Source organism: Lissotriton helveticus, chromosome 1_1 (genome assembly GCF_964261635.1).
Source record: "Lissotriton helveticus chromosome 1_1, aLisHel1.1, whole genome shotgun sequence".
Classification (NCBI taxonomy): domain Eukaryota; kingdom Metazoa; phylum Chordata; class Amphibia; order Caudata; family Salamandridae; genus Lissotriton; species Lissotriton helveticus.
In genome coordinates, this window is record NC_136057.1 from 32187027 (window position 1) to 32209543 (window position 22517).

Here is a 22517-nt window from a genome sequence, read left to right on the forward strand (position 1 = left end):
GAAACAGCATGCATTATGTGGGTAACTGCATCAGCCTGATGGCAGCCCACCTACGGCTACCAGTTTTGGTGTCTCTCTTGTTGGTCACTACTACCTTGTCATCCTTCCCTTTCATATCAACACCATGGATGCTATTGCTGTCCCCCTTGACTTTCAGGTGGGGCGGGGGATATTGCTTGTTTACTTCCATAACTAAACCCCAACTTTTGCTGTTGTTTAAGAATGATGCTGAGTTCCTACTTTGCAGCTGAAGTATGGAGTCTCAAATTTAATGAGAATCTTGATCTTCTAAGAAATACTCTGTAGAGCGCCTGCTTTACCTCCTTGTTTCTCAAACTGTATATCATGGGGTTAAAGAAGGGAATGACCACCGAGTAGAAGACTGACACCACCTTGTTCATGTCCTGGGAAGGTAGATTGGTCACCCTAATGTACATGAAGACCATTGTCCCATAATAGATGAAGACCACAGTCAGATGGGAGGTGCAGGTAGAGAAGGCCTTCAATCGTCCAGTCGTGGAAGGAATCGCCATGATGGTGGTAATGATGTGCCCATACGACAACGCAATCACTAGCAGGGAGCTGAGGAGCACAACCATGGGTGTCGCTACATGACAGTGTCAGCAACGGCGAGGCATCACAGAAAAAGTGGTTGATGATGCTGGGGCCACAAAAAGTCTGGAGGCACAGAAATAGGATGGGCAAGACAGGAGTGAAGAAGCCGGTCAACCAGCAGCATGCTGCCAGCCGTGCACACAAACTGCTGGTCATGATGGCTTGGTAGCGCAGTGCGTTGCAGATGGCCGCATAGCGGTCGAAGGCCATGGCTGCCAGCAGAAAGCACTCCGTTGCTCCCAGGAACGTAAAGATGTACAACTGTGAGATGCAGGCAGTGTAGGAAATGTTCTTCCTTCCAGAGAGCATGTTCACCAGCAGGTTTGGCAGCGTCACAGATATGTACCCTATTTCGATGATAGACAGGTTGACCAGGAAGACATACATGTTGGTTTGTGAAGGCGGTAGTCACAACATACAAGAAAGACAATGATGACGTTCTCTGTGACTGTCAAAATATAGATGAGTAGGAAAACCAGGAAAGCAAAATCTCGCACCCCCGGCTGGTGGGGAAACCGACAAGGATAAATTCTGTCACTGTGGTTTGATTGGCTGTACTCATCCGTGGTGGCGAGTCCATCTGCAGGGTTTAGATAAGCACTGAGTCAGAGGAGTAAGCAATAGGTACACAAAGACCTGGTTCAGATACAGACACATGGACATTTTTTTCCTGGAAAATAGTTAGATGATGGTCTAGTTTTAGCGTTCAATTTGCAATTAAAGGTTAGTAGGTGGCATGGGTATATTCTCTCTACTAAGGACCGTACCCAAACTGTGGTTTAACTTTCACCATCCTGGCACAAGGATTGAACTGCCACATCTGGCAATAGCACATGGTGATATCTTTGCCCAGAAATAAAACACATTTCCACTACATTCAGCAAATTGTCAAACTGAGACTTTTTTTTATGAAACCTTACAAAAGAGTCGAGAATGCTGGGTGAGCAGGATTCCCTATCAATTGCATCATTTAGTGTTTGGTAGGAATTGAAAATCCTCCAATTCATTGAGGAAAAGCTGTCAAGAACAACACTTAAGATTACATATAAGAAGCAAATTTGTCAGAAATTACAAACAATATTTACATCAAATCAGAAATATGGCTTTAGGACAATTGTTGCATTTTAGAATCATAAATAGGTTTAAATGTAAGGGAGTAGAAAGAGAAAGAAAAGTAAAGCTACCATAACTACCAAACTCACCTTTGTAATAAATAAAACTAAAACATTAAAATATGCAGATAGTGAAATGCTGTAAATATTTTAAGTAAAATATCATATATTTTGGGATGATGACAAATATCATTACACCATATTATCATTGAGGTTCAGCATTACTGGGGATCAGTTCTTTAGCACCACCTCAGCACAAGAAGGTTTAAAAGCTATCAAAGTTGACAACATGTGGGATATTTTGAAGGACATCATAAAGAAGGAACAATTAATTCATTACTTATTTTTAGTTTATGAATGACACCTACCACATTTTGCTAGGTGATAAATTTAACTGAAAAGCTTTCCAAGAGTCAACCACATTAGCAAAGAAAATATGTAATAGTAGAACGACATTAGTCTGAAACATAGCATTAATCTTTTCACAAAACGTATTCCTAAAAATAACTGTTAAACCTTCAAAGATCATTGGCCCAGAGTGGAGAGTAGGATCTTCAGGTAGTGACTTCTTCGAGCACCAGAAGTGGAGAGTGGGATTCTGAAGCCTGACAGAGGAGAGTGGGGTCCTCAGGCTGTCAGCCCCTAGAGCAGGATGTATGATAGTACAGCGCGATCATTTTGATCGCAGTACTTTACCAGGGCCGTTTCTAGGTGTTTTGCCGCCCTAGGCGAGAATTGAAAAATGCCGCCCCCTCCCTTTTACTACCATCACTCTCTCCCCCTGTCATCCAGGCTAGAAGAATTAATGCATTAGATATATAGACTAGCTTACGCCGGCATGACAGCATACAGTTATGTGGGTGCCCCACAATCACAGCATCTTATGTGGCCCATGGGTAAACATCTGACACCTTCACTCCTAATGAAGACCATGGCACCCTCTACAGACTTCAAAGCATAATAAACAGGAGATAATACTACTATCCAACAGCATTAGTCAATGGTCCTTATTTTATAGACCTTGGAAGAGAGAATGCTCGATTAACTAGCTCGATTAACTATGTTGAATCATTTGCTGATACCTGCTGCAGCTTTTTCACGGATTTACGATAAAAATACATTAGTCCAAGAGGCCGCCTTGCCCAACCGCTTGTTTCTGTAGGGGTAGGAGATCATGTAATGTGTGAACTATGTAAATGATATTTCATTTATACCATGTCGGCGACGGGGTGGGCTAGGGTTGCAGGTCCTGGTCTGACTCCAGACGCTAAGCTCCAGTCAAAGTCTTGAGGCTTGACACAAAGGACAACACTCCATGTGCTGAGGAGCCTCAGCTCAGAATTGACAGGTGTTGGAATGCATCTCAGATCCGCTAGGCGCAATGCCATTTTTAAATGGCCCATTTCATCAAAATGTGTTTCTTTTTTTACAGTGCCTAGATATGTTTTCAATCATTCTTCTATAAACCAAAGTTTGGATTTTATTTTTGACATTATACATTCCTGCAGCACACTCAAACTACCCCCTACTGCAACAAAAACCCGAACGGAAAAGAAGTACTGCAATAAAAACACTAACGGAATAGATGTATTGCAAAAAAAAAACCGAACGTAATAGAAGTACTGCAATAAAAACACTAACAGAATAGATGTACTGCAACAAAAACACCAATGGAATAGAAGTACTGCAATAAAAACAGTAACAGAATAGATGTACTGCAACAAAAACACTATCAGGATAGATATACAAAGAGATGGCTCATGTTTTTCTTGGGTAGGAGGACAAGAGGGTGCTTTAGAGACATCCTCAGATGTCCACAGTTATAGCACAGTATTCTGACAGACACACACACATTTGGTGTACTTTGGTGCCACAGGCAGCAAGAGAATCATGTTTTGCTCTGATGCGAACCAAGTGTAGCATGAAGGCCTAATACTAGTCCAGTGGTTACAAAATAATCGACTGTACATCAGAAATGTGCAAGCCTCTATCACCCAACAGCCCAGCTTGTACTATATATATAGTCAATGGCAGTATCTAATGTTTCTGTCCGAGACATGTACATTAGAGACCACTGATCCCTTGTGGGAAGAAATCTGTGATTTTTGGAGGAAAGATGGAAGAGAGACTGCTTTCAGAGGACCATTTCTTTTTTAGGCACCGAGACCTATCTTTCATTTTCAGACTTTGACTCAGAGATCGAAATGAGAAAGGTTGAAAGGGAGAAAAGTGGAGGAAGAGAAAAATGTGGATACAGCGACAAAGGGAGCGGGAGGGCTGAAAAAGAGCCTGCAAGAGTATTATAAGGAGATGGGAAGTGTAGGGCGGAGGAGAAAGTGGCATGAGGTGGAGTCCAGACTAGGGAGTTGCCCTCAACTTTATTTTTTATTTCTAGAATATAAACCTGTTTGGTATACTGCATCAGAAACAGGCCAGCATGGGACTGAGCTGCACTAGAGATGAGAGATAAGGGAGGACACAGACCTGCCTTGGATTCAGCACACGTTTGCTGATGGCCTGGCTGGGTCTTGAAGCTATACCCCTCTCAGGGCCGAGTGAGCCGTGTTACAGCACAGCTCCATCCTTGGAGAGAGGGTGGGACTTAGCTAGTAAAGCGAAATGGGCCCGCCCGAACCCCTGCCCTCCCATCTCAGGAAACAGTAGCAGCCGCCATCTTGTCCTCCTTCAATCAAGGGAACTTTGACCCTAAAAATATATCCTAATTGACCCGCCCTAAAGGAGAAGCTGAAGATTTCATGTGGTCCTCTGCTCAAGACTCTGCGGTGGAAGAAGCTAATTAGCAAGAAAGTAGCTATCCTTCTTGTAACGCTTAGGTAATGAGGAAAACTGAATTTTGCCCTGTTATGTGTCCCTACGTGTTCCCCAACATGTAATATATATGCATGATTTCTATGCATTTCCCCTCCATGGCCGATAATAAAGACGCATTTACAGTTGCGTCCAACGTTAGTATGTCAGTTATCCAGTCCTTCGTGAAAGCAACCTGGATTAGGCTTTCAGGCCTATGTTGCCAACGTCTTTACATGGTGCACGTTAAATCATCGAGATGCACCCGTTCCTAAGGCTCCACAGGGCCCGGACACGAGATTCAGGCCTCGAGTCTCCTGAAACGTTCCGAGAGATGCAGCCCCGCCCGCATCCCTGACCCTTCCCTTACTTCCTGCCCAGCAACGCGGTGCCCGGCTAGGCCTGGCCTGCCTGCCAAGAATATGTTATGCCTACAGTTATCTGTTCAGCTCCCCGGCTTCACATTCCTAGCTAACGAACAGCATAAACATATCCGTCTACAGTCCAGTCTTTCTGTCTCCATGCAAGTGATTTACTGTATTTGTATCCATAGAAGATCCATAGTCCATGCAATACATGAAGAAATATATGCATGCACTAGCTTTTAGTGACAAGCAGCCTTTGCCCTGATGACTTCTAGAATCAAGCAACATGTACTCTAAACACAAGATATCAGATACGCTATAGGTACAGGTCGTTCTGACATCCCAGACTTCAGTCTCCTGTACTAGTGCTAGAAGTCAGCGCCCCCCAGCCCTCCCCAGTTACACGTCATGATTCGTTTTGAGCGCACCAGTAGGTTAAAGGTTCCAGCTGCCCATGAAGCCCCCTCCATATATCCACCCACTTATGACACTTCTGTGACGTCTACATCACACACCTCCGTGCACGCCTTGTGCACGCCTTCTTTTCACGCCCATATGTTCTTATCTTTCGTTTGTCACTTGTTACGCCTACTGTATTCAATGCAACTGTACAGTTCTACTATATATATTGTATGATGTTAATGAAATGTTGAGAATATCCCTTCCTGAACCTTAGTAGGTGATGGAACACGATGTCCATTGGCTCGAGCCACTTAATTAAAGCCCGTATGACTCAGATACCACGGACTCTGCCTCTCATTTATTGAGCTATCCTTTTCATTTAATGCATAGAAAAATAGTACCGGTAATTTATTTATTTACCACATAATGGCGCCCGAATAGGGACGAGCCCCTTCCCCACGCGCCGGCGATGTAACGCAGGCCCCCTGACCCCTTCTACAGCCGTGACGGACCCCTACTGTGCACCTGCAGGTTTTCCTGCTAAACTCCCTCAGGCCCACGGAGGAGACGGAGACTGCGGTCCAGCATCCAGACGAGGCGGTGAAGAAGGCGGAGAGTCCCGACCAGAGCCCAAGCCGAGAGAGCAAGGTCCGAGGTATCCGGAGGCCCACCTGTTTCCGAAGCCCAAAGCGCATGCGTAGTGCGTAGCAGTAACCAGATGTCGTAGCAGTCCAGTCCAGTCCAGTCCGAGTTCTTCAGTTTTGCTTCCCGGTGAGTACCATTGCTGGGAACGCATCTAGACGGGTTCACTAATTTGTGCCCGGTCCAGACGGGTCTGGGTACACAGATCCGGTCCGACGTGTTCACCTAGGTGGATACGGTATGACGTGTCTCTTTTTGAGACCGGTATGTTCTGTACTGTTTTAGCAGTGCATCCAGTAATTCTGTTTTCTAGTATAGTTTCTCGAGATTTCCAGTATTATGTTTTCAATGTACTAGGTAGTATCTGTTCGAACTGTCTTCAATGTGTTTTGATGTCGTGGTATGAATGATTTGTTTGCTATTTCATTACTGTGTTCATTGTGTTCAAGTTCAAGTACGTTCAAATATGCCTCTGTTTTCAAAGTTACGTCAGCTAGGAACCAGAAAAGGGATACTCGAAGAATCAGTTCCTGTCCCACCTAGGGACAGACCCGGACATTTCATGTATCATAAACATGGCTTAGATGCCATACTGTACTTAGACTTATGGGTAGACTATACCAAAAATCTGGAAGAGAAATATAGATGGCCTGTTTCAGGAACCTGGGATGCTGAGTGCATCATGAGAGTAGAGGAAGCATTATGGAAAAAGAAAGCCAGACAATCCCAGAAAGATGCCATAGAATTGTGGCGCAAAGAATCGCACAAAAGAACCGAAAAAGAAATCAGAAAAGCAGAACTAAGTAGGGAATCATCAGAAAAAGCCCAAGAAAGGGAACTATTAGAAGAAGGTGAACGAGTTAGAGCAGAACAGTCAGACAGACAAAGAAATGCCCTTATTAAAGGCATGTATCCCCTTCTCGCCGAGGGCCTGCCGAAGGCGACCCCGGAAGCACCCTGTAATTTACCACCACCATTGGTCCCGACTAAGCTACGCCATAAACCGACCGCAGCTGAAATTTTCCTTTCTTCCTATTTAGACGACACTGTCCCAGAATATACAAATCCGAATCCTACTCCGCCTGCTCAACCTCACAACCCTGTTACTAACGCAATTACTGTTCCTCCAGCCACTGGTCCCGGGAATCCTTTTAATCCACCAGTAACCCAGGACCAGCCTATATTACGTATGCCTACTTTACCAGTCACATTACCAGCAACGGCACACCCCATATTAGTTGATGATTCAAGTTCAGGAGGAGCAGGGGGAGGTATCCCTATCACCCCGCCTCAAGTAAAACGAATGAAGCTGAGAGACGCAGCATTACAGCGCACGCCAAAAGTGGCTACATACGCAGCCCTCAAACAATACCTTACTGATTGTAGATATGATCCAGTGCCAGGCGAAGATCAAATGATATTATATTCCATACGTCTACGACGAGTTGCAAGCTATTTGGCTATCATACCGGAAATGAGGGAACATTTAGACAGAATATATCATTTCATCAGAACAGGGGAAAAACCAGAAAGTATTCACGAGGCTATGGCCCACAGGAAAGTCGAGACCCAAAATATGATCTTGCAGTTTTTGATAAACTGTTTAATAAGAGAACAAGACCAGCCTGGTAAAAACAAAGACGAGATGAAAGTCCTGACAAAATGGAGTGACAACATAGCAGACGGAAAACACAGTAAACAAGGTTGTATAGAATCCATGTATAGAAAGATTCGTAAAGAAATTCTAGGCATACACGAAAGGGAGAAAGCAACGAGAGAAACCGAGAAAGAGAACGACACCTCAGACGAAGATGTAGACACAGACAACCCAGATAGAATAGCGTACGTAGGTAGGACGAGACCTTTTGACAGACACACACGCCTAGAATGTAAGAAAACTTTCCTTCCTCCCGAACCAGAACAGTGTTCTCTTGAGCATTTATTCCAAGTTACCGATAGAGTTTTGAAACAATGAATAGGTTACAGTGAGCTTAGTACCATGCATGAACAGGAACTAGCCCGATCAGCAGTTCAATGGACTAGTGATTCTAGCACATTTAAGGACGGAGTAGTGGCCCAAACGTTTCTGAAACTTTCCCCAGACGAACAGTGACTGGTGGGTATGTACATGATCCAACACCTCATTACACTGTATGAAAGTCAGCATTCTGACCCAGGTCCCCTATATAATGTATTGGACGAGTTACTCCTAAACAGATGGAAAGGCCTAGGTACCGATTTGATTAATGTCATTTTAGAACAACGTCACAAATACAGAACGTTCCTGACTCCACATTTCGTACCTGTTCCACCCCCGGTAAGGAAGACATTTTACATAGACAGACAGAATCCCTTGCGAGAAGTCCATCCTGTTCGGACAGGGGGAGGTGCGCTCGAACGAGTATTTGTTTACACCCCTTTAACGAAAATAGAACTATTGGAAATGAAAAAGTTAGTGCCCTGTCACGATAAAGATCCAGCAGGGTTCCACCGTGAATTAAAAGACATGCTCCGCATGGGAGAATACACGTATCCCGATATCATTAAAATGTTAAAGGTTCTGTTGCCTGCGGGCATATATGAAAAACTTAAAGAAAAGGAATGGGAGGTGGGAGAGAAAAAGATTGACTGGGCAGAATTAGAGAACGAAGATAAAACACGAGTTCCTGGTACTGGTCTCGGGGAAAAAGCCAAAGCATTGCCCGAGTTGCTAATACAAGTCTTGCCAAGATTACTAGCCACGAAAAAGGAAGACTGGGATGCCATCTCAGCTTGTAAACAGAAACAAGACGAAGACACTAGTGATTTTTATTCCAGATTTGAGAAATGTTTCATTATTAATAGCGGTCTGAAAACAAGTAGTGAATCGTATCCACATCTTTTTGTTACCAAATTAGTAGAGAATTCTTTACCACAAGTTAAAAATCGAGTATTGAAAGTTGAGAGTACCTGGCAAGCTAATACCCCGTCCCAAATGTTACAAATGTTACAGTACCACCAGAACCGAATCAGAGAAGAGCAGGAACACGAAAGGAGACGTATGAAAGACACGAAAATGAAAGTACTAGTTGCACAGTCTGTTCCGGTGGATAGTCAGAAGAGGGGTACGACTCAGACCAGTCATTCTGCAGCTCCTGTAAAAGGGACATGCAATTACTGTAAACAGCCAGGTCACTATATAAACGAATGTGCCGTTCTGAAACACAACATAGCTACTGGTAAAACGAAAGAAAGACCGCGTCCTCCTAGACAGGAACATGTTCCACAAAACACGCAACCACCGCAGAACGCACAACAGACAGTAACAGTACCGCAGCCAATAGCTGCCACACAACAAGTTACACAGCAGATGTACCAGTACGCACAGTCAGATTATCCAGAATATCAGCAGTATTCATGAAACAGCCTGGAGAGGGAGGTTGGCTTGCCTCTCATCGAGGTTCCTGTAGATCAAGAGGGTCCCTATGTACACAGTCAGGTATTAGGGAAAGACAGAAAGTTTCTGATTGATACAGGGGCAAGTAGGACTACCATCAGTCATGACGAGGTTCCAGGGGCTCCTCTCTCAGGCTCAAGAATTGTTTCCCTGGGATTTTCAGGAAAGCCTATTGTTAATGAAATATCGAAACCAGTTTCCCTAGAAGTTGGTCCATTGTCCCGAACTACAGACTTGTTACTCACGAAATCATGTCCAGAAAACTTACTTGGTATTAAAACATTGAAAGAACTGGGAGCAGTGATTTGTTGTTCTCCGGAAGGAGTGAGATTGTTTTTACGTGATTTTAAAGGACATTATGTGTTAAGAGATTTTGATCCAAGATTACTGAATGTACCACAGCATTTATGGGCGCAAGGTCCAACTGATGTAGGTTATATGCACATTACGCCATACCGTGTCACTCTGAAACAAGGAATTGTACTACCCCGAATCCGACAATACAAGTTGCCACCTGAGGCTGTAGCAGCCTTATCGAAAATCATTGACGAGCTCATTGCTCAAGGAGTGGTTGTAGAAACTGACTCCAATGTATGTAATTCCCCTATCATTCCGATCCTTAAACGTACTGACCCAAATGCACCTCCAGTCTACCGACTAGTGATTGACCTTCGAGAACTTAATAAATGTATCATACCCCAGTACCCAGTGGTTCCAGATATCTCTTCCCTATTGACTGCCATTGATTCCGAAGCAGCGTTCTTTACTGTTATCGATCTCAAGAACGCCTTCTTTAGCGTCCCCATCCATCCAGACAGCCAGTTCCTTTTCGGATTCTGTTTAAATGGACGTAGTTATAAATTTACACGTGCACCTCAAGGGTTCACAGAAAGTCCTAGTATTTACAGCCAAGCACTGAAACGACAACTAGATAGTATTCACATGCCAACTGACACTGCCCTGCTCCAGTACGTTGATGACCTATTGATCACTGCCCGTACAGAACGTGACTGCGAACGTGCATCACTGACAGTCTTGTATTTTCTGGCAGAAATGGGGCACAAGGTGTCCCCTTCGAAACTGCAATTCTGTGTCCAGCAAGTGGTGTACCTTGGTCACTTGCTGTCCAAGAGGGGTAGACAGTTGACACCTGACCGTATCCAGTTAATTGTACATCTTCCACAGCCCAAGACACAGAAGGAGGTACGAGCTTTTATCGGCCTCACTTCTTACTGCAGACAATGGATCCCTCAGTACGCATATCTAGCCAAGCCACTGATACAGTTGACAACACAGGAGGCAGCGACATCGACTGTCCTCCCTTGGACCCAGAAACATACAATTGTTTTCGAAGAATTAAAGAAAGCTTTATGTCAAGCTCCTGTTTTAGCGACACCAAACTACCGTAAACCTTTTACACTTTTTGTCACTGAACGCGATGGTACAGCATTATCTGTTCTCACACAAGATCAAGCAGGACAACACAAGCCTTGTGCTTATTTTTCTAGCACATTGGATCCAGTAGCCCAGGCTTTGCCTGCGTGCCTCAAATCAGTTGCCGCCACAGCTTTAGCTATCAGACAAAGTGATTCCATAGTGTTAGGACACCCTCTGATAGTACAGGTTCCACACTCCGTGGAAGTTCTTTTAAATAGAACACAGACTCAGCACTTGACAATTGCACGATTGACAGGATATGAACTGACACTGTTTCAGCCACACATAGAGATCAGACGCTGCAACATATTAAACCCTGCTACACTGTTACCCTCGATTACCTCAAACCCTGCAACACATGACTGTGTGGAAGTTATTAACACCATGACGAAGCCAAGACAAGACTTGACGGACATTGCATTACCTGACCCAGACCTGACACTTTATGTGGACGGTTTATGTATGAGAACAAGTACAGGAGAGTTAGTAGCAGCATATGCAGTGACTACTGAAACTGAAGTTATAGAAACACATCGTATTGACACCCTGTCTGCCCAAGCAGCAGAGCTCATCGCTCTGACCCAAGCCTGCATACGAGCCAAGAACCTGAAAGTAAACATATATACAGATTCACGTTATGCATTCGGAGTCGTTCACGACTTTGGAGTCCTCTGGCAAGAAAGAGGTTTTATGACCTCTCATGGAGCCAAGATTCAGCATGGCCCCCTCATTCAAGCTCTGTTAGAAGCAATACATTTACCTACGGCTATAGCCGTCATGAAGTGCAAAGCACATACGAGAGTCACTGACACCATTTCCCAGGGTAACGACCTGGCAGATCGTACAGCCAAGCTTACAGCTCAGACTCCAGACATTCCAGCTGACACGATAAAGACAGACGTTTCAGTCCTGACGACTTGCATGACAGTCAAGGACCCTACACAAGATGTACTAGACATACAGACACATGCTACTCCAGACGAAATCAAGAAATGGACTGAACAAGGAGGGGTCCAAACAGATCAGGGATGGTTGACGAAGGGAAAAGCCACATGGTTTCTCCCCGACTCTATGGTTCAAGTCATTATTAATACAGCACATAGTCCAGCACACTTAGGAGAAAAAGCCATGTTAGACAGCATCCAGAACCTCTGGTTCAACAAGCATTTACGAGCAGCAGCGAAGCAGAAAGTGCGTACCTGCATGATCTGTTGTCAGTTCAATCCAGGAAAAGGTGTTCCCGTGGAACAAGGTGGATTTCATCCTCCTGACCATCCTTTTGAAGTCCTCCAGATGGATTATATCCAGATGGATCGATGTCGAGGATTCAAGTATGTCCTCGTAGTTGTATGGTCTCTGTCCAGATGGACAGAAGCATATCCAGTCTCAGATTATACTGCCGTGACCACTGCCAAGCAGCTGGTTCGTGAGTTTTTCCCTCGATATGGTTTGCCCCGTGTCGTGTATTCAGATAATGGACAGCCATTCTCGTCCGAACTCATGAAACAGGTATCACTTCTGTTAGGGTACCAGTGGAAATTCCACTGCGTACGACACCCCGAGGCAGCTGGCCTCGTCGAGCGACACAATCAAACTCTGAAAATACGATTAGCGAAGGTCTGTGCAGAAAAAGGTGTAGATTGGATGGTAGCCCTGCCGGTTGCCCTCTTCTATATGCGAATGGTCGCTCACTCCAGATCTGGTTTGTCACCATATGAAGTTATTTTTGGTCGTCCCCCAAACATGTGGGGTACACCTATGCCTCGTAAAATCACCGATGTTGATAGTAACATGCTGACAGATTACCTGGCTTCCTTGATGTCTGCACTACTCTCTTGTCGTTCACAGGTCGCGGCTGCCTTTCCGGACAACACCCAGGTGAAACCGCACGAGGTCGTTCCAGGAGATCTAGTTCTGGTTCGGAATTTTGATCGCTCAAGCCCTCTGGAGCCCCGCTGGAAGGAGCCAAAACTCGTTCTGATGACCACAAGGACCGCCGTAAAGCTAGAAGGAAGAAAGGGCTGGCTCCATTCCAGTCACATCAAGCGTTTCCATGGACTGTGTCCAAAGACTTTTTTCAAGGACTGCCCCGATACTGACTCTAAACTTCCCCTGTTAGAGAAAACTCCGCAGCAGGAGTATAAAATCAAATTGAGGTCTAGTAAGTCAGACAGCGTTTAATTGTTTAAGTCCCCCTCGGGTGAAGCGGTTAGACAGGTTTCTGACATGTATGTGATAGACCCACATAGTGAGAGAGATAGACGAGACTTCAAGAAAACGAAATATTGTAAAAATCTCCGAAGCAGATGCATCGTTACATTATTGTTTATGTTTATTCTGAGTCTTACGATCACATGTATAAGTTGTATGTTACACGTATTTTTTCCTCCTCTCGATTCACATGTACACCTTTCCTCTAATGATACAGTAGAGCACACATTTAGTGAACTACCCCCTCACGAGTTATCCTATCGACTTGCAATGCGCAACAATACTTTTATTCGTATGTTACACTATTCGCACCAGACCAGCAATGCCACTAATTGCTGGGTATGTGGTCGACTCCCCCCTTTCCAGACAGTGAAGGGAGTTCTGCCACTCTTTCCCTATCCGTTTTCACACAATGGTTCGTGTGGAGCATGGTTTACATTGACGTCATCTTTAGACGATAAGTCCACAGTTTCCCTTCTGAATACTGTTATGAATGAAACCTGTTTCCCAGACAAGGACGGTCTTTCCCATAGGACAGGGATAGATCTAGAAAATGAAGTATATGATCTAGGTAATTTTTCCTCTAACCTCATGGTTTTGAATGTTCAGTCCGAGACTTATTCAGACTTGCCTTCTATAACTGTTCTACCAGTGAAAGGTGAATTATGTGTTAGAAAGAATGGTTAAGTACACCTAGGACACAGTGATTGTACTACTGTGGTCGAATACAGTGACAAAGGGAAGTCCACTTTCAAAGCTTCACGTCATTCCTATTTTATATGTGGTCAGACCGCTTATGTACATTTGCCCCTAGATTGGGATGGAACATGTTACATTGCATTCCTACTGCCACCAGTTTTCCTAGCCCCATCCGATTATCACCGAAATACCCATCTAGTACACGTCAGACATAGAAGGGAGATTGAGTCCCCAATTATCGATCAGACTGAAACTGCATTGGAACAGTATACGGATTTAAATAAAGGTTTCTTTTTCTTCATAGGTCCTGTCCAGAATAGTAAATTAATACGCAGGTTAACCAGAACCCTTGAAGCAGTAGTGAATGAGACTACTTCCGCCCTAGGTAACTTAACAGAAGAGCAGTCTGCTATGAGATTTGTTGTTCTTCAGAACCGCCTTGTTCTTGACGTCATTCTGGCCGATAGGGGCGGAGCTTGTAGAGTCATCGGATCTAGTTGTTGCGTTTTCATTCCTAATAACGCACCGTCTGTGTATTCAGGAATAACTAGACTTCATAAAATAGCTCATCAGCTACACCAGAATCCAGGCACCTGGACTTGGTCCGGCTGGCTCTGGAGTGTAATATCTGCATGGGGATGGAAAGTACTGTCATTCCTGGGAGTAGTAGTAATGATCATATTCAGTTGTTGTCTCTGTTTACAATGTGGCCCAGCGATTTGCGGCTTGTGCGCTACCTCTTGTATTCCACGTCCACAGTCCCATGCCCAAAAGAAAAAAGACGAGCAAATGATGCTGTATGAACAGATAGATGGTCTCATGAATATTGATGTTTCCTGAAGGGAACGTAGGGCACAAGGAGGGAATGAGGAAAACTGAATTTTGCCCTGTTATGTGTCCCTACGTGTTCCCCAACATGTAATATATATGCATGATTTCTATGCATTTCCCCTCCATAGCCGATAATAAAGACGCATTTACAGTTGCGTCCAACGTTAGTATGTCAGTTATCCAGTCCTTCGTGAAAGCAACCTGGATTAGGCTTTCAGGCCTATGTTGCCAACGTCTTTACATGGTGCACGTTAAATCATCGAGATGCACCCGTTCCTAAGGCTCCACAGGGCCCGGACACGAGATTCAGGCCTCGAGTCTCCTGAAATGTTCCGAGAGATGCAGCCCCGCCCGCATCCCTGACCCTTCCCTTACTTCCTGCCCAGCAACGCGGTGCCCGGCTAGGCCTGGCCTGCCTGCCAAGAATATGTTATGCCTACAGTTATCTGTTCAGCTCCCCGGCTTCACATTCCTAGCTAACGAACAGCATAAACATATCCGTCTACAGTCCAGTCTTTCTGTCTCCATGCAAGTGATTTACTGTATTTGTATCCATAGACGATCCATAGTCCATGCAATACATGAAGAAATATATGCATGCACTAGCTTTTAGTGACAAGCAGCCTTTGCCCTGATGACTTCTAGAATCAAGCAACATGTACTCTAAACACAAGATATCAGATACGCTATAGGTACAGGTCGTTCTGACATCCCAGACTTCAGTCTCCTGTACTAGTGCTAGGAGTCAGCGGCCCCCCAGCTCTCCCCAGTTACACGTCATGATTCGTTTTGCGCGCACCAGTAGGTTAAAGGTTCCAGCTGCCCATGAAGCCCCCTCCATATATCCACCCACTTATGACACTTCTGTGACGTCTACATCACACACCTCCGTGCACGCCTTGTGCACGCCTTCTTTTCACGCCCATATGTTCTTATCTTTCGTTTGTCACTTGTTACGCCTACTGTATTCAATGCAACTGTACAGTTCTACTATATATATTGTATGATGTTAATGAAATGTTGAGAATATCCCTTCCTGAACCTTAGTAGGTGATGGAACACGATGTCCATTGGCTCGAGCCACTTAATTAAAGCCCGTATGACTCAGATACCACGGACTCTGCCTCTCATTTATTGAGCTATCCTTTTCATTTAATGCATAGAAAAATAGTACCGGTAATTTATTTATTTACCACAGTAAGTAGGCACCAAAGGTAGATATAGCGAACACCAGGCCCACTTGATTTTGCTCATACTTGCCCGCTGCAAATCCTGGTCCCAGGTGTCGTAATTAGGTGGACAGTTGCCCATAGCAGCCCAGAGGTCAACAATGTAGGCCCAGGAAGGACTGAAAATGGCAACATTTCGGCATGAGATAAACGTGGATGCAATGCACTGACATGGCAATACCAACCACTCAGTGACTGTCCGAAAGCGGTGACGTGGCTCCTGCCCGCAGACCTATTCTGCACACTACTGGCCTCGTCGTGCGACTCTCCTGCTTCATCCTTCTCGGTTTGCTATGTACTCTACGCCCATTTTTTATAATAATTCACAACTGGCCTTACAAATTGTCTCTTGGTCAGCAGATAGCAACCCCATGCTTTATTTAATCTTAAATGTATTACAATCCTATTCATACACAATATTATCTTCCAACAATAATGCTGCATCAATGTAATAAGGTTACAAATAAAAAAGACGACTCTCCTTTCCAGGTTTGCTTTATACACAAAGGACATTTCAGTGTAAGCACAAAGCCAGGCCCACAGGCTTTGTCCGTCAGAGGGGCTTCTGGCTTTCTTTGCCTTGTTTGAGCAGCCTTGAAGCCTCATCTGTCAGGGGCAGGCAGGGCCCCCTCTCTGAGACAGCTTCTATTGCTCCAGTTACCAAATCCCATCAAAACTTTCAATCTTTGGTAATGTGAGAAAAAAAGCGCCCATACTTGGACAGATTTTCTCCCCCTATCCATTTGCCAAATAGAATGGCTAACCTGCCTTCAATTGCTGATAAGGGTGCCTGATTGATGGCAGGCCTGCTCTTATGGGGCACCCTTATCAGCAATTGAAGACAATTTGCTAGGACCCCGGCCTGCACAACTGAACAGGTTCAGGGGTGCTTATTTGCTCAATAACATGTTTTAGATTTCATACTGCAGGCTGCATTTGAAAGAAATGCGGTCTGCAGAAAGATAAATACAATTAGTAAATGCTGAGGGGAAAATAAACGCTGCAGGCAAAGGAGGATAGCAACTTCCAGGGGCACCGGAAAAGGGCATTGTGTCGTTCTGCAAAGTGTGCTGTATTTCCCCTCTTTTGAGGTCCAAGGCCAGCCATTCGGGGATTTCCCAAACATGCTTTTTGCCGCCCTCTCCCTTTTGCCGCCCTAGGCGGCGGCCTAGTCCGGCCTAATGGTAGAAACGGCCCTGTACTTTACATAGCGGATTTTACAACGCAAGTCGTTACAACGACTTGCGTTGGAGGGCGCGGATTGAGGATTATTATAATTTTCTATTCCAACTCCAGCCCATGTAACAGCAGGGAAGGTGTTGGAATAGAAAATCACAATATTCCTTAAACAACAGCGCCATCCAGCGCAAGTCGTAGTAATGACTTGAGTTGTAATGGCAGCGTGGTAAAGGTCGTGCGGTGTAAACACCGCGTTGTAAACAACGTTTACCCTAGAGCACTGGCCATAGAGAGGGGGAGGTCCAGTTGAGAAGCTTTTAGAGCACTGACTGTGAAGAGGGGGAGTCTGGGTTGGTTAGCGTTAAGAGCATTTGCAGAGCAATGGTCATTGGGAGAGTGTGAACTGACAGCTGCTATTAGAAATAGTCTGAAGCAGTATTGATTGTTTGATTGATTGATTGAAGCAATGAACTCTTGGAGTCTCAGGAACAACATCTGCAGGTCACTGAGGGATCTGGAACAATTTCACCCAAGGATTCCAGTGTGAAATAAATCTGCAATGAACCTCAGTTGAGTCCCCCTCAGTATGGGAGGGGCAAGTGTGCCCCCCAATCTCCCTGCTCAGATACCTAAATGTTGACATTTTGAGGATTTAGTGTCTCCTGATCCCACTATTTGTGGTGTAAAATATAAATCAATGCATTACTTTATGTCTTTTATGTCTTATTGTTCCACTCTGCATAAGAGGACAGAGCCGTCTGTCATATAAGTGTGACATCATTCAAGAAGGCCATCCCCTGAGCCTTCTTCCAAGTGACCTCTCAGCCAGAATCAGAGATACTCAGTTTATAATTTATGAATGAGACATTTCCTAATCCCTCATTTTTGGTTAGGAAATTGATACTGTTTTACCCTACCATGTGTTGTTCGGGTAAGGATGTTTAGCTTTGTTACTGTCGAATGAGCTGACGTCACAAGGAGAGTCATCTTATGGGTTCGCGCAGTGGCGTACGCTGTTACCTCCCCTCTAGCAGGTTTGTCTTGAGAGATCGATAGGAAGGATTGATGTTTTATACTGTGATGATATGTGACATCAGCTGGACTAAGACAATAATACTTCCTTGGTTATCTATGATCCACTAATAGGCATCTCATCCTCATCCTCTGGGTCACCTGTCTGATGCCATAATAGATCATGAGCTCTGCAGATATTAGTAAAGATCTGGCTCATCTTTTTTTATGATTTCCTCTTGCTCCTTTGAGTCTGTGTTACTTCTTCTGGGTTGTAACATCCATCAAGGTGGAGAAGCGTGGCTCAGTGGTTAGAGGCGGCAGACCCGGAATCTGAGATCGGCCGTGGACCAGGGTTCGATTTCCCCGCCTCGGCGGGTCTAGGGCTCATAAATTCCACGGTCTCGACAATTCTTGCTCCGGTGCCTACTCGACTCACGGGGTCACACTCTGCGACTCTGGGCAATAGCTTGCTTAATCTCCACATCGGCCCCTCGCGGCGGGATGCCTGGCTTTCACCTTGTGGATACCCTGCCGGGGTATCTCACAGGGGAATACCAGGACGGGTTCCCTAAGCAAGCGCGGAGATGCCCCAGGGTAAGTCCTGCGCTATATAAGTTTCATACACATTTACACATTTACATCAAAGCGTTGTATCCCTGCCACTCTGTTTAACGCCTTCCTGTCACATTTGATACCTTCCATTAGGATGCATAATTGGGCAGTATAGACTAATACCACTGACAGATCACCTATGTAAAGGTCAGTCCCTCTGAAACTGAGGGTCACATTTACAAAGAATACCGGCAACGCAGAAAGTAAAGTTGCTGCCCTGGGTTGCATGAACCGGAAGGACATATCTACCTAGAAGTGACACAGTCCTGCTCTCTCGTCCGGTGCTGGCGCACTTACTGCAGCCATGCTCCAACACAAGCACCCTTGCGCCATAGGGCAATGCGTCTGCATTGAGGTAAGAGGGAAAAGATGGTAAAATGACGTTAAATGAGAACATTTCTCCTTGTTACGCCTGCCTCAGGGAGTCACAGGGTGTTGGTGTAAATCCCTGCATAAGATTCATTATCGATATGCATCAAAACCCAATGCTGGTTGCATGGGGACGCCTATGCTCCTCCCACGGGATGCTCCCTTTATGCAAAGTAACAAAGGGCCACACATTGCGTTTCGTTGCATGACTTTGAGTTACAATCCAATAGAGATCATTATTTGAATTGCTTTGTAAATCCCAGGAGAAGACTGGCGCTAGGTTCCATTAACCCTTTGGCCGCTGCACGATCTCACGGCAGTTCGGCCATTTTAAAAAATGGGTGGGGCTGCATCAGCCGTTGAACGCGCGCAGCACCAGCCAGGTAGTGATCTGAACGTTCAACGGCCGACGGCAGCACTTAACGGGTTAAGAAGTAACACAAGCCTGATGGAAACTCTTCGTAAATATGGCCCTAAATATCTGGTGGATACCCAACCACTCATATGGAATCATTCTCAGAACTCTTGATCCTAAACAGTTATTGAAATTGCCAGTTGCTGAGGCAAGCAGAATTTTCAATTGGTATTGGCTACTTAATTCTTAGCTTCAGCACTTCAAACTTTCAGATCACTGACACAAAATTGAGGTAAACAAAAACAGAAATATAGATTTTTATTATAGAGCTCAAAGTGATAAATGTTAAATATTTTAATATACAAAGATAACAAAATATAAATTAAATACATTCCAGTAATATTGTATGCTATGTATATATTACATGCCTTTTTGTAGTCTGCTGGATGGGGGGCATGGTGGTCCCCCGGCGCTGCTGTGTAAAGACTCATAGTGAGCCTTAAACTGCACCGCCACCGGACCGCCAGTGCTTGTCACTGCACAGGAAGGAATGCACCATGGCGTGCATTCCTTTCAGTGGGGTAACTGGGAGTACAAACCTATAGGGAGACACAGCCTGTTCCCCCTGCAAGTGCTCCCATTCACAGGGGCAAGAGGGAGTCTTTCTTCACTCTCCACCAACAGTTTCATAGAGGAAGAACCTTCATGAGACCGCTGGTGGTGAGGAAAGTCATAATATTCATGGCGGTGCCTCAGGGCACTACCAAGCATATTGCGGCCCTCAGACCACTGCACCACCACCAGGAAGGCAGTTGTGGTGGTGCAATAGCAGTTCAACCGCCCAAGTTGTAATAGGATGGTCGGAAGACTGCTGCGTCACCATGAGTTTGGCGTTCCATGGACTGCCAGACTCATGATCAGGCCCTTATTATTAACATTTTTAATTTGCAAAAAACACATTTGGTAAAAAATACTATAAACATTGGGGAAAGCATTAATTTTCAAAGGGTCAAATTTATTATTTCCACTCCAGTCTGTACAACAGTAGGGAAAGCGCTGGACTTCAGAGGGGTTACATTTACTATTCCCATTTCAGTCTGTCCACAGTAGGGAAAGTGTTGGACTACGAAGGGGTAAAATGTATTATTACCACTCCAGTCTGTGCAACAGCAGGGAAAGCGTTGGACTTCTGTGGGATTATATCTACTATTCCCAGGTAGAAGAGAGTTCTTGCATTCAGCACTCAACAAACACAGCTCAGTGTACTAAATCGCTGCTTTTAAAAAACAAGTACATTAATGTACACTAGAACAAAATACTACACACAAAAAAAAACAATCCAACCAAGGGCCTCATTTAAATTTGATGTAGGGCAGCGCCGCAAGCCTACTGTGCTGCTCTACGTCAAACGGAAAGGGCAAGATTGTGCTGTTTTCAACAGATACAGCACATGCCTGTTCTTTCACACTGCGCTAGTCCACAATTGGCTTTTGTGTGCCAATGCAGGCACCCTTGCGTCATGGTGCAAGGTTGTCTAAATTTTAGGTTCAAACTGGGGTGGCAGAGTGGGCAAAATAACAATGGATTTGACCCAGATCTTTTGACTGGGGGAGAATGTTTGCATTTTCAGCATTCCGTCCATCATTTGTTTGCTGTAACACTTTTTGCCCTAAGCGTTATAGGTATGCCCAGTGCGGCAATTTTCTGTTCACTGTATAGGAGGCCGTGGTCCCAGTAGACCCAGTGGGACCCAGAGGTGTCCCCGGCGGCTTGGGCTGTGGCTTGCTGCCGGGTCCCCTCGAGAAGGGGCAGGCCTTCTGTTCCTGCTGGAAGTGTTCTCAGGTGGGACCACCCTCCTGGCGCCATTGGGCTAGTTCGGGTATGTCGCTGAGATCGGTGCTGCCTTCTGGGTCGTGCTCCGATGTCTCGGGGTCGGAGTCCTCATTGACTGCGGGCGGTGGTGGCGCGGGCCACTCTGGTTCTTCAGTCGGGGTGGCCTCGGTCGCCGCCAGGGCCCGGGCAGTCATAGATAGGGTCAGAGCGCAGACCCACTCTGGTAGTCCCATCATTCCTAGATGTTCTCTCCGCTCGACTTGGGCCCAGGGAGAGCTCTCGAGGTCGTTTCCGAGGAGGCAGTCCACGGGGGCGTCGTCCCGGACGGTCACCTTGAGGGTGCCTGACCCCCCCCCCCCCCCCCCCCCCCCCACTCAAAGGGGATTCGGGCCATCTGACACAGAGTCTCTGAGTTGTCGGCGGCCCTCACGGGGCATCGCACGTTTGGTATGATCTGTTCGGGGGTCACCAAGTGGCAGCGGACGGCCGTTACACTGGCGCCCGTGTCTCGGAGGGCTTCGGTCCGTCGTCCATTGATGTGGACCCACTGGCGGTATTTCTGAGTGTTGCTCGGTAGCGGGGCCTGGGGGACCATGTCTCTTTCACCCAGGCAGGCTAGGGCCATGGCGGCCGGTTCATACTCGGTTTGATCTTCATTGTAGATCTCTTCGTCTTCTTCTTACCCTTCCCCCAGGGCTGCTGCAGCGAACTGGCGGGTCGGAGGCCCTGTGGTGCCGGGACGCTGGTTCATGGGGCAGAGGGGGTCACTGGCATAGTGACCGGGCCGCTGGCAGCTGTGGCAAGTAATGTTCGGGCGGGGCCCCGGCCGTGCGGGCGGGGTCCCTCTTCTGGTCAGGGATGGCAAAGTGTTATTCTGGGGGGACCCCCGAGGGGGACTCCGTCCCGGGGCCGGCAGAAAGTCCCAGCTCCTGTTCTGGCCTCCTCCGCCGCCACGCTGGCGGGGGTGCCCCGGGCCGTTCCGTCCCGTTTCTCCTATCGGGGTCCGAGGGACCCGGGTGCTCACCCATCGATCGGCCTCGACGGCGAGTTTTCGGGGCTCGGTCAGCTTGCTGTCGAGGAGATGCTGCCTGAGCTCGACAAAGCAGTTGTTGGAGAGGTGCTCCCAAACGATGAGGTCGAACAGCTGCTCGTAGATGGACACTTTGCTGCCCTTGATCCATCCTTCCAGGGCCCGGCTATAAAAGTTTACGTACTCCACCCACGTGGTACCGGGGATCTTTTTGCAATCTCTGAACCTCTGTCGGTACATCTCGGGGGTGAGGCCATACCGGGTGGTCATGTGGTCATAGGAGGACATCACGTCCTCGGCCAGCTCTAGCAGGGTGTCTCTTCCTTCGCTGACAAATC

General features: G+C 46.1%; 1 pseudogene; it reads right to left on the bottom strand.

The window, feature by feature from the left end:
• Nucleotides 1-236: 236 nt before the first annotated feature.
• On the bottom strand, nucleotides 237-1177 carry LOC144757530 (olfactory receptor 6Q1-like; annotated as a pseudogene).
• Between the last annotated feature and the right edge of the window lie 21340 nt (nucleotides 1178-22517).